Below are 13525 nucleotides of genomic sequence, written 5' to 3' on the forward strand. Positions count from 1 at the left end.
ACTTTGAGTACCTCGTCATGCCCTTCGGACTCTCAAATGCCCTAGCAGTTTTTCAGTCCCTGGTGAATGATGTTTTGCGGGATTTCCTCAACCGGTTTGTTTTTGTTTACATCGACGATATCTTGATCTTTTCCAAGAGCCTGGAGGAACACCAGAATCACGTCAGCCAGGTTCTACAGAGACTGCTAGAGAACAAGCTGTACGTCAAGGCTGAGAAGTGTGAGTTTAACCAGGAACGTGTCAGCTTCCTTGGATTTATCATCAGACAAGGCAGGCTGGAGGCGGATCCTGGAAAGATTCTTGCTGTCTCCGAGTGGCCAGTCCCCATGACGCGGAAGGAATTACAGAGGTTCCTGGGTTTCGCCAATTTTTATCGCCGGTTCATTAAAGACTTCAGCAGGATCACAGCTCCACTCTCCAGTCTCACTTCCATCAAGGTCAAGTTCTCCTGGACCTCTGAGGCTAACGAGGCCTTTCTCAGACTCAAGTCTCTGTTCACTTCTGCCCCCATCCTCATCCAGCCGGACTCCAGCAGACAATTTGTTGTTGAGGTTGACGCATCTGACATCGGAGTCGGCGCTGTCCTGTCTCAGACAGCAGGGCCAAACAACAAGCTTCACCCGTGTGCTTTTTTCTCTCGCCGTCTCTCCCCTGCGGAGAGAAACTATGATGTGGGCAACAAGGAACTGCTGGCAGTGAAGATGGCTTTGGAGGAGTGGAGACACTGGCTCGAGGGCAGCGAGCAGCCATTTCTGGTTTGGACGGACCATACAAATTTGGAATACATCCAGTCAGCCAAGCGGCTGAACTCCCGACAAGCTAGGTGGGCTCTCTTCTTCGGCCGCTTCAACTTCTCCCTCACCTATCGCCCTGGTTCCAAAAATACCAAGCCCGATTCTCTGTCCAGATCGTTCTCGTCTGTGAGTCCAGTAACCTCTGCTGACTCAATACTCCCCCTGAGTTGTGTTGTGGGAGCCATCACCTGGGAGATTAGTAATTCCATTCAAGAGGCCCTTTTGGAACAACCCGACCCAGGAAGAGGTCCGCCTAACCGTCAGTTTGTTCCCGACTCTGTTCGTTCCCAAGTCCTGCAGTGGGTCCACAGTTCCTGTTTCTCTAATCATCCCGGTGCCAATCGAACACTTTCTCTCCTCCGAAGACACTTCTGGTGGCCTACAGTCGACAGAGACACAAGGGAGTTTGTGTCAGCTTGCACAACCTGTGCTAGGAACAAGGCCTCCCATCAGAAACCCGCTGGGCTGCTCCAACCCCTTCCAATCCCTAGTCGACCCTGGTCACATATAGCCCTGGACTTTGTCACCGGTCTGCCTCCCTCTCAGGGGAACACAACCATTCTGACAGTCGTCGATCACTTCTCTAAGTGCGCACACTTTGTTGCTCTACCCAAGCTCCCTTCAGCCCTGGAGACCTCCAAGCATCTAACCCAGCATGTTTTCCGTCTACACGGTATCCCAGCTGACATTGTCTCCGACCGTGGTCCACAATTCACATCTCAGGTTTGGAAGGCTTTTTGTCAATCTCTTGGAACTTCAGTTAGTCTAACATCTGGCTTTCATCCCCAGTCCAACGGCCAAACTGAGAGGGCAAATCAGGACCTGGAATCTGCTCTCCGCTGTGTGGCCAACAGTAATCAGAGGACCTGGAGCTCCCATCTACCGTGGGTGGAATACTCTCATAATTCCATCACCTCATCTGCCACGGGACTCTCACCCTTTGAAGCCTCTCTGGGATACCAGCCACCTCTGTTCCCCGAAGAGGAGAGTGAGTTGGCTGTTCCTTCTGTTCAGCAACATGTCCAACGTTGCCGCAAGATCTGGAAGGACACCCGCTTGGCTCTCCTCCAAGCTTCCGCCAGGAGTCAACAGTCGGCCAACCGCCGTCGACAGGTTGCTCCCCCTTACGCCCTTGGCCAATCGGTGTGGTTGTCCGGCAAGAACATCCCCCTCCTCACCGAGTCCAAGAAACTGTCCCCTCGGTTTATTGGTCCCTTCCCCATTGTGCGACTCATCAATCCCTCTGCTGTCCGTTTAAGGCTCCCCAGAAATATGAGAATCCATCCCACTTTCCATGTCTCTCAAATCAAGCCAGCTCTCATCAGCGACCTGTGCCCTCCGGCCGTTCCCCCTCCTCCCCCCCCGTGTCATCGATAACCATCCAGCCTACTCCGTGCGGCGTCTCCTGGATGTTAGACGCTGGGGTAGGGGTCTACAATACTTAGTGGACTGGGAGGGCTACAACTTGGAGGAACGTTGTTGGGTTCCTCGTTCTCGAATCATGGACCAGGTCAGGGAATTCCACAGGGCCCATCCTGACAGGCCTGGTGGTCGCCAGGAGGCTCCCGTTGAGGGGGGGGTACTGTAAGGATTTGCAGTACTCCCTCCTTCTGCTTCCCTTTTTGTTTGTTGTCTGTTGTTGTTGTCAGTCTGTCTGTGTTTGTCTCCCGGGCTGGGCGTGGCTGACCTACTTCTGATTCCCGCCAATTCATCTCCGCAGCTGCTTCTCATTCATCCTGATCATCTACTCATCCACACCTGTTTATTAACCCGGTCTCCTCATCCAGTCTTCACCAGTTTGTCGTCAAGATTACACTGGTAAAACGTATTTGCTTTCTAGCTTAGCCTGACACAACTCCGGAATACGTTTTTGTCTTACCTGTCTGTCTCTCTGTCCAGAATCCATCATCACCTCCTCCGCTTGCCACGTCCAGCCACTTCCTCGTCTGATTCATCCGCTCTCCACACTACCTGATCCAGCCTGCTCGCTCCCCTCGGCTCTGAAACCCCTGCTCGCCACACTCCAGTCTGGTAGGACAAACACAACTCCTACTCCAACCAACTCACTCTCGAGAGCGTAAAGACTCAGGCTCAAGCCACCTTTCGTCTGCCTGGCGATATCCCCAGCTCACTCCGGAGCCTCGGCTGAGGATCTCCATTCCCTCGCTGATTTATTCCCTTTCCTGGAATATATCAACACAGTTAGTTTCCCCTGTCACCATTGGAAATAAAACCTTTTGCTGCAAACTCCTGTTTTCTGTCCGTGTTTGTATTGTGGATTCAGTTCTGAAAAGCAATTTACGGAGCTTAACAGTAAAGGAGTATTTAGGCTTATTTTTATACATCTGACATTTTTTTAATATGTTGGCTATTCACTAGATCAGGGGTGCCCAACCAGTCGATCGCGATCGACCGGTCGATCGCGGGGAGATTCCCAGTCGATCGCGAGATGTGTCTAAAAATAGAACAACAATATTCAGTTGTATCGTTAATGTCCTATAACATAATCTTCCTGTGCCAGAATAATGCACTTGTACGCATCAAAGCTTTGTGATTGGCCGGCGTGACCCCATGTGTCGGGGCGTGGCTTGTGGCTTGTGGGCACTCAGTGGGCTGACGTTGTCCGTGTCAACAGGAGTGACAGTCCGCACACACACAAGACCGCAATGGCAGAAGCAAAAAAGCACCAAATATATCATTTTCACTCGGAGTGGGAGGATGATTATTTTTGTATCTATTCCAATTCAAAGTCCATCTGTCCCATCTGCAATGCGAGCGTGGCTTTATCGAAGAATGGTAATTTAGGAGCGGCATTTCAAAACAGTGCACAAACGCTACGAGACGGAATTCCCTCCTAATTCTGCCCTACGCTCCCAAAAGGGGAGGGGCCTGAAACAGCAGTCCATTTTCACCAGGCCCAACAACAAGAGCAAGGCTGCTACCCAGAGCCGTATAATAGAAGAGTTACGACAACGGAAGTCCAAAAACGGTTATCGTCACGTGGTTCATGTAGACGAGGATCGTTCCCCGGAAGTTCATGGCGGGCAATGTGAATGCACTGATAACAGGAGATAGAACTACGATTTTTGGTAATTATTAGTGAATAAAGGTTTTGATTTGCAATATTTATACAACAAATCGATATGTGTATGTATTTACATCAATATGTTTTAAAAAATAAAATAGAATTTGCTAATATTAAGTGATAATATTAGGATTAGTGTGAACAACTAGTTTACATGGTAGGCTAACAGTGCCTGTTGCTGTTTATTTATAGCTTTGAATTCTTTAAAACCAATATTATCTTCTTAAACGTGTATGGTAGTCAGGAGCATCACTTTCTAATGTTTATTGATATATTTAGAGGGAGGGGATCTAAAGTAATGCTTTAAAATTCAGATTAGATTAATGTCTACCATTTTCTTAAATTCATGGTAGTTTCAGTAATCCCATGGTAATTGAGGACACAAGTTATCTAAATGACTAATGTCATCTTTATGGCTTTCAGAAAGGACAGGAGACCGACAGGTGACTAGCAGCAGCAGCATGATGATGATGTTAAATATGTTGTTTTAGGAACATCCATTGTAAATACATGGAATTCAATAAACATTGAATAGCATATCATGCAGTTTGTCTGTGCCTTTTCCTCCGTGTTGTCCTGGTTTGCTGTGATGCCTCCCAGTCGCCACCATGGTTTGCTGTGCTGCCTGGGGATGCTCAAATCGCTCCGAGAAAGGAGTACGAATGTACGGCTTCCCCACTGACACAGAGCGGAGGAAAAAATGGCTGGCTCAAGTCAGCAGGAGCAATTTCACGACCAACAGCAAAAAAATATGTGAGGTACAGTAATTATATACAAACACTGCATTTGCACTTTTTCACAAAACGAAAACCACACCATTGGGAAAGCTTAATGTTTTGTTTAATACAAAAAAACAGGGAAAGGCTTGAAAAACACAGAGTTGAGACTCAAGGTGCAGGGTGAGGGTCTCAGTGCAGGTATTCAGGCTCCATTGAATCCCCCTCTGGTTCTTGTGCTGAAAGAGGGATAAACAGACAGGAGAAAGGGTTATACACACCTATATAGCACACCTATTGGATGGGAAATTGCCTTGGGGAGATAAGGTGTGGTCTTTGTTCCCAACTGAAGTTATGGAACTTTATTATTTGTGAATTTAATAAAGTATGACAAATGGCATCAGTAACAGATGTGATATGAATTTCTATAAAGTTGTCTCACATTCTTGGTCATATTTTATATACAGTATGTAATGAGTATAACATGTCCAGTAAGTATAAAGTGTTTCCTAATACTGTGTATTCAACCACTATGGAATATGTATGTGGGCAGACAAGATTCAGACACAGTTGTTCTGTGTGTGAAGTAACCTCAAGTCACTCCGCAGGCACATTTTGATGCAGACCAGTTTGTCAAGACAAAAAAGGGCAAGACTAGGCTGAAAGCAGAGGCTATACCCACCATCTTCGTGCATCGCCCTGTGGTCAAAAAGAGAAGGGCCCCTGCACCACGATTCACCCCGGGACCTGTATCTACAAAGCCCATAGCTCATGATCACAGCTATAGTGTGAAAGGTGACACAGGTATAATAAGTATGAACTCTTAGTAACAAAAGTAATATTTCTTATTTTTAAGTGGTATAATATTTTAAATGTTCGAACATTTACAGTGCCATGTCTTCTACTGACATTAGTCTCAAAGATTGAGGGAAGAAGGGATGAGGAGACTGAGAGAAAGGAAAGTGAGGGTGAAGAAAGAGAGGACATGGCTAGTGAGGAGAGACAGGGAGGGCGGACACCACCCACTCAGCCAGCAGCCAGTCAGCATACGAGGGAACCAGCAGCCAGTCAGCATACGAGGGAACCAGCAGCCAGTCAGCATACGAGGGAACCAGCAGCCAGTCAGCATACGAGGGAACCAGCAGCCATTCAAACAGATCTATTACAACAATTAAAGAGAAAATTAAAGAGCCAAGAAGGAATCACCAAAAAAGCAAAGGCTGCACTAAGAAAAATCAGGAAGGAAAATGCAGCTCTCAAGAAAACAATGAAAATTAGGGACAAGAAATATAAGAAAACGTTTTCAAAAGACCAACTGAAGGCATTAGGCAGACTCACCACAAAGGGGATGAAATGGAGCAATGAGACAATTAAGAAGGCTTTAAAAATTCGCTTTGCGAGCGGACCAACGGGTTACAAAACTCTGCAGGAATTGAAGATTCCCCTTCCAGGAATAAGGACACTGCAAAGAAGGATGCAATGTGTTAAGTTTGAGCCTGGTGTGTTGACAGAGGTCTTTGATTTCCTAAAATTGAAGGCAGATAAATTGACAGACCTTGAAAGGGAGTGTGTGTTGACCTTGGATGAAATGGCAATCACACCAAGTGTGGAGTTAGACATGATTACAGGCAAACTGTACGGTGATGTGACTTTACCAGGTCACACAGGGGTGGCAACACATGCTTGTGTGTTTATGTTGGCTGGAAACACAACACGGTGGAAGCAAGTAGTGGCATATCATTACACTGGCAATTCTACCAATGGAGCAGAGTACAGGCCAATCATTATTGAGATAATACAGAGGGCAGCATCCATAGGGCTACATGTGCTTGATGTCACCACCGACATGGGTAGCCTTAACCGAGCCATGTGGAAATCCTTTGGGGTGGACCAAAATAAAACATCGGTGCCACATCCAGCAAAACCAGACAGGCAGCTCTATTTCATGCCCGATGTCCCACATCTGGTAAAAAAATTAAAAAGTGCCCTTGTCCGTGGGCAGGTCTTCATAATTCCTGAGGATGTTGTTAACAGAGAGAACCTCCCCTCTAACGAGGTTTCTGTGGTCCCCATTAAGGACTTATTGACCTTTCAGGAAGGGATGGCCTTAAAAATAGCTCCCCATCTTTCAGCTGCAGCCATGGAGCCAAGTCACTTTGATAAGATGAAGGTTGGTCTTGCTCTAAATGTGTTCAGTAAGGCTACAAGTGCTGGGCTGAAATACATGGTGCAGCAAGAAAACCGCCCTCTGTCATACCTGACGACAGCGTGGTTCCTGGAGCAGGTTGATCGTTGGTTTGATTTGATGTCATCTCGCCATCCAATTACAGCCCTGAGCAGGCTCAAGATGGAGGAGTACCAAAAGGCCATCACCTTCCTCCAGAACATCGTCCATCTGTTTCGTGGGATAAAGATAGGTCAAAAGGGAGGTTGGAAGCCTGTTCAAACAGGGGTGATAATGGCAACAACATCAATTTTGGCCATACAAGAGGAGATGCTTACACAAGGACACAGGTTTGTGTTAACGTCAAGGTTCACACAAGACTGCCTTGAAAATACATTCAGCTGTGTGAGGTCTAAAAATCCTGTCCCAACTCCAGTGGAATTCCATCATGCACTGAGAATCATATCTGTGGGGCAGTTCCTCACCACCATCAGCTCTGGGAGCTACCAGGAAGACCACAGTAGCTTTTTGGCAGACTTCCTGGACACAGGGGAGCCAAAAATCACTCCATCAGTCAGAGTGGAACAGCTGATGGCGGTGAACAGAGCAGCAGCACCTGACCTCACAAAAACTGAGAAATGTATTCTCTTCCATCTTGCAGGCTACATCGTCCACAAAATCATCAAGTTTGCCAGCATCTGTGAAAAATGCAAAATTGCAACAGAGCACCATGATGAGAGTCCTTCTGGTGACAACAGCTTGTTAGTGGACTTGAAAGACTTCAAGGCAGGTGCTCTTTGTCGTCCCTCCCAAGAAGCCTTTGACTTCATTCACCAAATTGAGGAACTATTTAGGACCAAGACTGGTTCCTCCCTCATGCAGCTCCCCAACGCAGTGGGTGTCTTGGAGAAAGAAGCTCAGGCCCTCTCCAGCAGGCTTCCGTCATGCTGTGGAGTACAACAAAAACTCGTAAAAAGATTTATACGGCTGAGGCTGAGAATTGAGGCAAAACAAATCAGAAATGACAGGAAAAAAATAAAATTAAAAGATGGCCATTTTGGAAGCAAGAGCCAATCCAAAAAGGTGAAAAGGAACAACAGCAGCCAAGCTACCACATCCAGCAACCCCCAAACAGATCCACAGCTGCAATCATTTCCATTAGCCGTTGCAATGGAAATATTTGGACTAAACATTGCTCTTCCACCTGCCAGCACCCAGCTAACATCACTGCCCCTCCACCCGTAACATCACTGCCCCTCCACCCGTAACATCACTGCCCCTCCACCTGCCAACATCACTGCCCTCCACCTGCCAGCACCCAGCCAGAGGAGAGCAAACAACAAAAACAAGCAAGGTGTCCCGTCATGTACCTGGAAGTTTGGGTTGGCAAAATGGAGTAAGAGAGGGACTTGAAAAACCTTGGTGGCTCTCTACTCCTGTTGTTACAGTTGTCTTGGTTACAGCTCTCACGTGTTTTTTTGTTGCCATTTCCACATCTTTAGAAAATATGAAATAAAAAATTGAAGTGAAATCAACCTCTTCTCTGGAGAACAAACTTTGATTTCTCTGTCTTGTGAGTTTGCAGTCTTGCTCCTCCACCTGTAACATCACTGCCCCTCCACCTGCCATACAGTAGGTTACTAACAAGATTACTTATATAATACAGTGATAGAATACATGTTTAGTATGCTTACTTATATAAAACAGTAGTATTAAACTTACCTTGTGTTTTCACACTCACTTAAGTCCCTCTCCCTTTGCCATCAATCCAAAATCAGCTGAGCTGCAACATTATACAGGCAGGTAATAATCAACATAATCACAAGGACACAATATGGCTCTGCTAAAAACACTCACTCTTACACGCACCAAAGTTATATTTATCTAATATTGAACTCCCTCCACCCCCGCATACAATCCCGTTTAGAAGCCCCTCTTCTCTAATTCAACAACGTTGGACCAAATGACATTAAGAGAACGGAATTTACAATTAAAAGGTTGTTCAACGTCTGTTGCTAACTTGCTTCGGTATCCTAGCTTGATCTGTTATCTGTAAACGTTCCCTAAATCTACTGATTTAGGGATAATCCACTGACATCCTTTAATACACATGTTAATTTGAATCAGATGTACTGATAATATCCGCAATATAAATCTTTAAACTTCTTCTTACCTTTAAAAGTCCGTCACGAACGGTTATTATGCTGCAACTCTACCGCTCTGCTAGCCTTGGCGCTAACTTCCGTGGAACGAATGAGAGGCTCCACGATCCGCCATTGCTGTAAAAAAGTGGTCCATTGGAGTGAACGGAGATGTCATAACTCTTCTATTATACGGCTCTGCTGCTACCATAGCATCTTAACGTGTCAGTCACGTTCTTGCGAAACACATGAAGTCTTTCAAAGACGGCGGAGTTGTGAAATAAGCATTCCTGGAGGCTGCTGACGCACTTTTGGGGGACAGTAAAAATAACAGTAGAATTTCAAAAGGTTTTTGATATAATAAAACTCAAGTTACATATCGTTATTAATCAGCTGTAAGTTTTAGTTTGTTTGAACTTATTCATTATAATTATTGTACAAAATGGTATAAGAATGCAAACATTAAGATCTGTTCTGTTTTAATTGATTATAGTCTATTATCAATTCGGGTTAAGAAACTAGTGTTGCTTGCATCCTATTTTAAAAAAGGCATTTATTTTTATAATCTACTAAAATGCAACAAAAAAAAAGGGTTTGATTCTAATTTATACTTTTGTAGCAACGCTATTTTTATATAATGGCAAAGAAAGGGTTCAGAGTCTTTTCTTTTTTCCCTGTGTCATATGTGGCAGCACTGTTCAATGCTTCTTGAAAACATGACCCACTGTAGTATGTGACGTGTGGATAAACTCCAACTCTGTATCAACAACACTGTTGTGTAACTTCAGTTAAATACTTGTATGTGTGTAGATTAGAAAGAGGTAAGATAAAGGATCTGCAGTATTTTATGAAGTATTAATCGTACGAAGGTCAGTTTTATACAAGTAGAAGTGTGTATTGACCTGGTAGTAGGCTGTCAGTAATGGCTACGCCTCTCTATTTGGACTGGTAGATCTCGGCAGACTGGCGACTTTAAAAGTAGCTCTCGGTTCAAAAAAGGTTGGGCACCCCTGCACTAGATAGACATTTGTTAAGAACATTTCTGAAGATTGAATAAATAGATCTATTAGACATTTTAATATAGAGTAGGTGTTAATAAACTGCAGTAGTAGTACTATGAGGAAGTGACATTTTTGGCTAACACATTTCAGGGAATGTGGGAAACAGCTGTCCCAATGAAAAGTTAGAGATATCTGGAAAATTATAGTTGTAATCTTGAATTAATAAATGATGGCACTCCATATATGACAGATTTTTGTAGACAAAGGATACTGGCCTAAGCTGAAATATCAAAGTCTCTGCAGAGCACGACACATGGCCAAAAAGAATGAGACCAAATTACCTTTGACCCTGACCGACAGTGTTACTTGAGAAAGGCACTGTCGATGACTGACTCTGGGGTGAATCTGACCAAACTTGACTTTACAACCTGACAGTGTGAGTGTGAATGTATGTCTGCATGTGATCAGTGTAACTGCATGATTTAAAACAATGACTAATCAAGCATGTTTTTGGACTAACACATTATTCTGGGGCTCTGTGGGAAATGAGAGGTTTCCTACAATTCCACAAAATTGGAAAACCGCACTTGTGACCCGTTTCTAATCTACTTGATGATATTTCACTCCCACAGGCAGTGGCGGTTTGCAAAATGTGAAGCTCAAACTAAAATCTGAAGATTCTGTTTCTTTTAGGACTGAAAGATGGAGATAAACACTTCATTTCACTGGAGTGTTTACTATGGAAAATAATGGATGTACATTTGTGAATAATGTTTGATATTTTCTTATCAATTATTACCTGAAGGTTTTCTTCCCATACAGGATTTTGTTACACATGAGTTCATGTGTAAAAAGGGGGAGTGGTGTGTATAATGTATTATATCAACATGGCAGTAAAATTCACAATCTACACTTTTCATTTAGGGACTGAAAGAAACCTGCCGCCCCAACTCGGATGTTCAATCTGACCATTGATTGACAGTTTTAGAATTAACCTGCTCCATGTCGATAAGATACTGTTTGATGAATGTTGACATGTTTCTAATATTGATTGAATTATAACAGGGATATAACGAAGATGCAGACTCAGTGATAAAGTTCTTAGTCACGCATTATATTCCACTACATGAGTTCCCTAGAAAGGGGTTGGTATCAAACTTCTCCACACAGGTTGCTGACGCCAAAGGGGGACTCGAGAAGCACGAGGCCAACACTGCAGAGTTTGTCTGGTTGAAGGTCATCAGGCTCAAGTGGCTCAACCCTAGGTTCTCCGGCCCCGACCGAGTGACCCAGAGGACCTCCCATGCCGTCCGCAGAGGAAAGGGGGACAACTGGTACCACTGGAGCCAGTGTGCAGTCGGGGAAACCTCCTGCTAGGACCTTGGACGACATCAGGACGGACCTGGCTCTTGTCGAGGAGGTCGACCCGGAAGCTGCCATCAGCGGACCGGAGGAGAAGGACCCGAGGACATCCATCCAGCAGATGGCCCAGAAGCCGCCGTCAGCGGGCTGGGGGACAAAGACACGGGACATCACGAGGAAGCAGAGGAGTCTGCTTCTCTCTGATCAGATTCATCAGTTCCACCATTGAAGGAAAAGATGCCCCTCCCCCTCCGTACCAAATGCCCTTGTTGGCTAATGCAGAGGGAGAGGACGAGTATGATGACTCAGCAGACAAGGATGCAGTTTTTTAACATACTTTGGTCTCTCTCCACTGTCATAAGAAGTTGTTATGATGGGCTGTTCCAAAATGTTTAAAGTGCTCTAAATCCTAGCTTCTGATGGATTTATATAATGTTGGGGGACGGACACAGTAGAAAAGAATGACAGTGGTTATGTTTTGAATGCCTTGTGTAAGTTGATCTTTTGAGGTGAGATCAAAAGGGGGATTGAAGTAACCTGTGTTCCTAGTGTCCAGATGTGAGTTTGCTTAAATATATGTGTGTACTTAATTACTTTGTATTAAATAGTAGCAGTCTGTATAACAAGAAGCTGGAAATATGAGAAGTGAAACATTTGTATTAAGAGTAGTGGAGATGTGAGAGATGAGATATCCTTATTTGGACACCGCGTGGCAAACATCTGGAAGGCAGCAGAGTAAAATGTGTGTGCGTTCTATCAAAGAGTCCTATATATATGTTTTCTGCAAAGTTTTACTATTTCTCGCATTGCTGTAGGACTGCTTAAGAGCAGAGGTAATGTTTTCTTCGTTATTATTGATATTAAAGTAACTTACATGTATTACTTGTATTAGCCAACTATAAACAACTATATCTTAGACATATCTTAAAAATGCCAAGGGTGTGTGGAGCTGTGTGTATTGAACTGATGGGGGAGGGGGCCGGAGAGAAGGAAGTCTATGCAAAATACCTCAAACTTAAGAGACTCTTGTTTCAGGGTCGCCTCGGCTGGCTCGCGCTGATTCGTTGCGACAGGCCATCGTTTTTGTATCTCCCAATGGATGACCCCTATGGGAGGAGCATCCGCACAACTCCTCCCTTTCTAACTACATGTAGCCCTGTTGTGTTCTTGGTCCGGTCTCTTTTTCCTCCTGCTGCCAAGATAGTAAGATCTCCCAGCACTAGGAACCGAGCAGGAGTACTCCTTATTTTGTATTGTTGTTCTTTTACCATTAAAACAGATGATTGTTTATCTTTTATCCTGGTGTTTCAAATTCCTTCTTTTATAATTTGACCAGCTCATCAAGGGACGCGCGGAGCCGATGTGGGCTTCAGACCACCGTCCTCATTGCTCCAACACTGGACATGCGGCCGCATGTCCCGAAGAAACAGTTCCATGAAAAAGAAGTCGGGTTCTTCCGTACCTAGCAGGTCGTGCATCATCTCCATGTGGTCGGAAGGCTTGCTGTCCCCCAGTGCCGAAACTATGTGGAAATAGCGTGTGTCGTCATCGGTCATTCCGCGGAGGGCGAAACGAGGCTCAGTTGGTGCGAACAAAGCAGCCGCAGACGTCTCCCAAAAACTCCGGCAGTTCGAGAAAAACTGCGTTTTTTGCCATGTTCGGTTCAGTCTCGGATACTTCTGCAAGACTTATGTCAGGGTCACCAATGTAGTGCCGAGAGACGGGAGTCAGAGGCGGTGCATCGAAGGTACAAAGTTAGCTTTAATGAGCATCAGAAACACACATGTTGTCGGCTTGAAGCCCGGGAAGAGAAGGGAAGAAGAAAAGGAGGGCACACAGTACATAGTCAACATATGTCTCCGTGCGGAACAATACCCCCAACCCGTAGTTCCATGAGTGAATTATGTCAATCAGTGATCACTAGTACATACCTTTAGTTACTTTACAGATAGCCTATGGATTAATAATGTGAAATATAAAAAACAAGTCCATAGGGACTTGGCTTGGCAACTGGAAGGTCACCAGTTCAAGTTCCGGCAAGACCAAGTGCTACCGAGGTGTCCCTGAGCAAGGCACCGTTCCCGACACTGCTCCCCGGTCGCCGTTCATAATGGCAGCCCACCACTCCTAACACTAGGATGGGCAGAGAAACCATTTCGTTACATACTACCTGTACTATGTAATGACAATAAAAGTGCAAACAAAATAGATGTAGTGTTGTAATCTTTATAGTTAAACAGCACAGAACAGATTTGATTAAAA

Source organism: Gymnodraco acuticeps, unplaced genomic scaffold (genome assembly GCF_902827175.1).
Source record: "Gymnodraco acuticeps unplaced genomic scaffold, fGymAcu1.1, whole genome shotgun sequence".
Lineage (NCBI taxonomy): Eukaryota > Metazoa > Chordata > Actinopteri > Perciformes > Bathydraconidae > Gymnodraco > Gymnodraco acuticeps.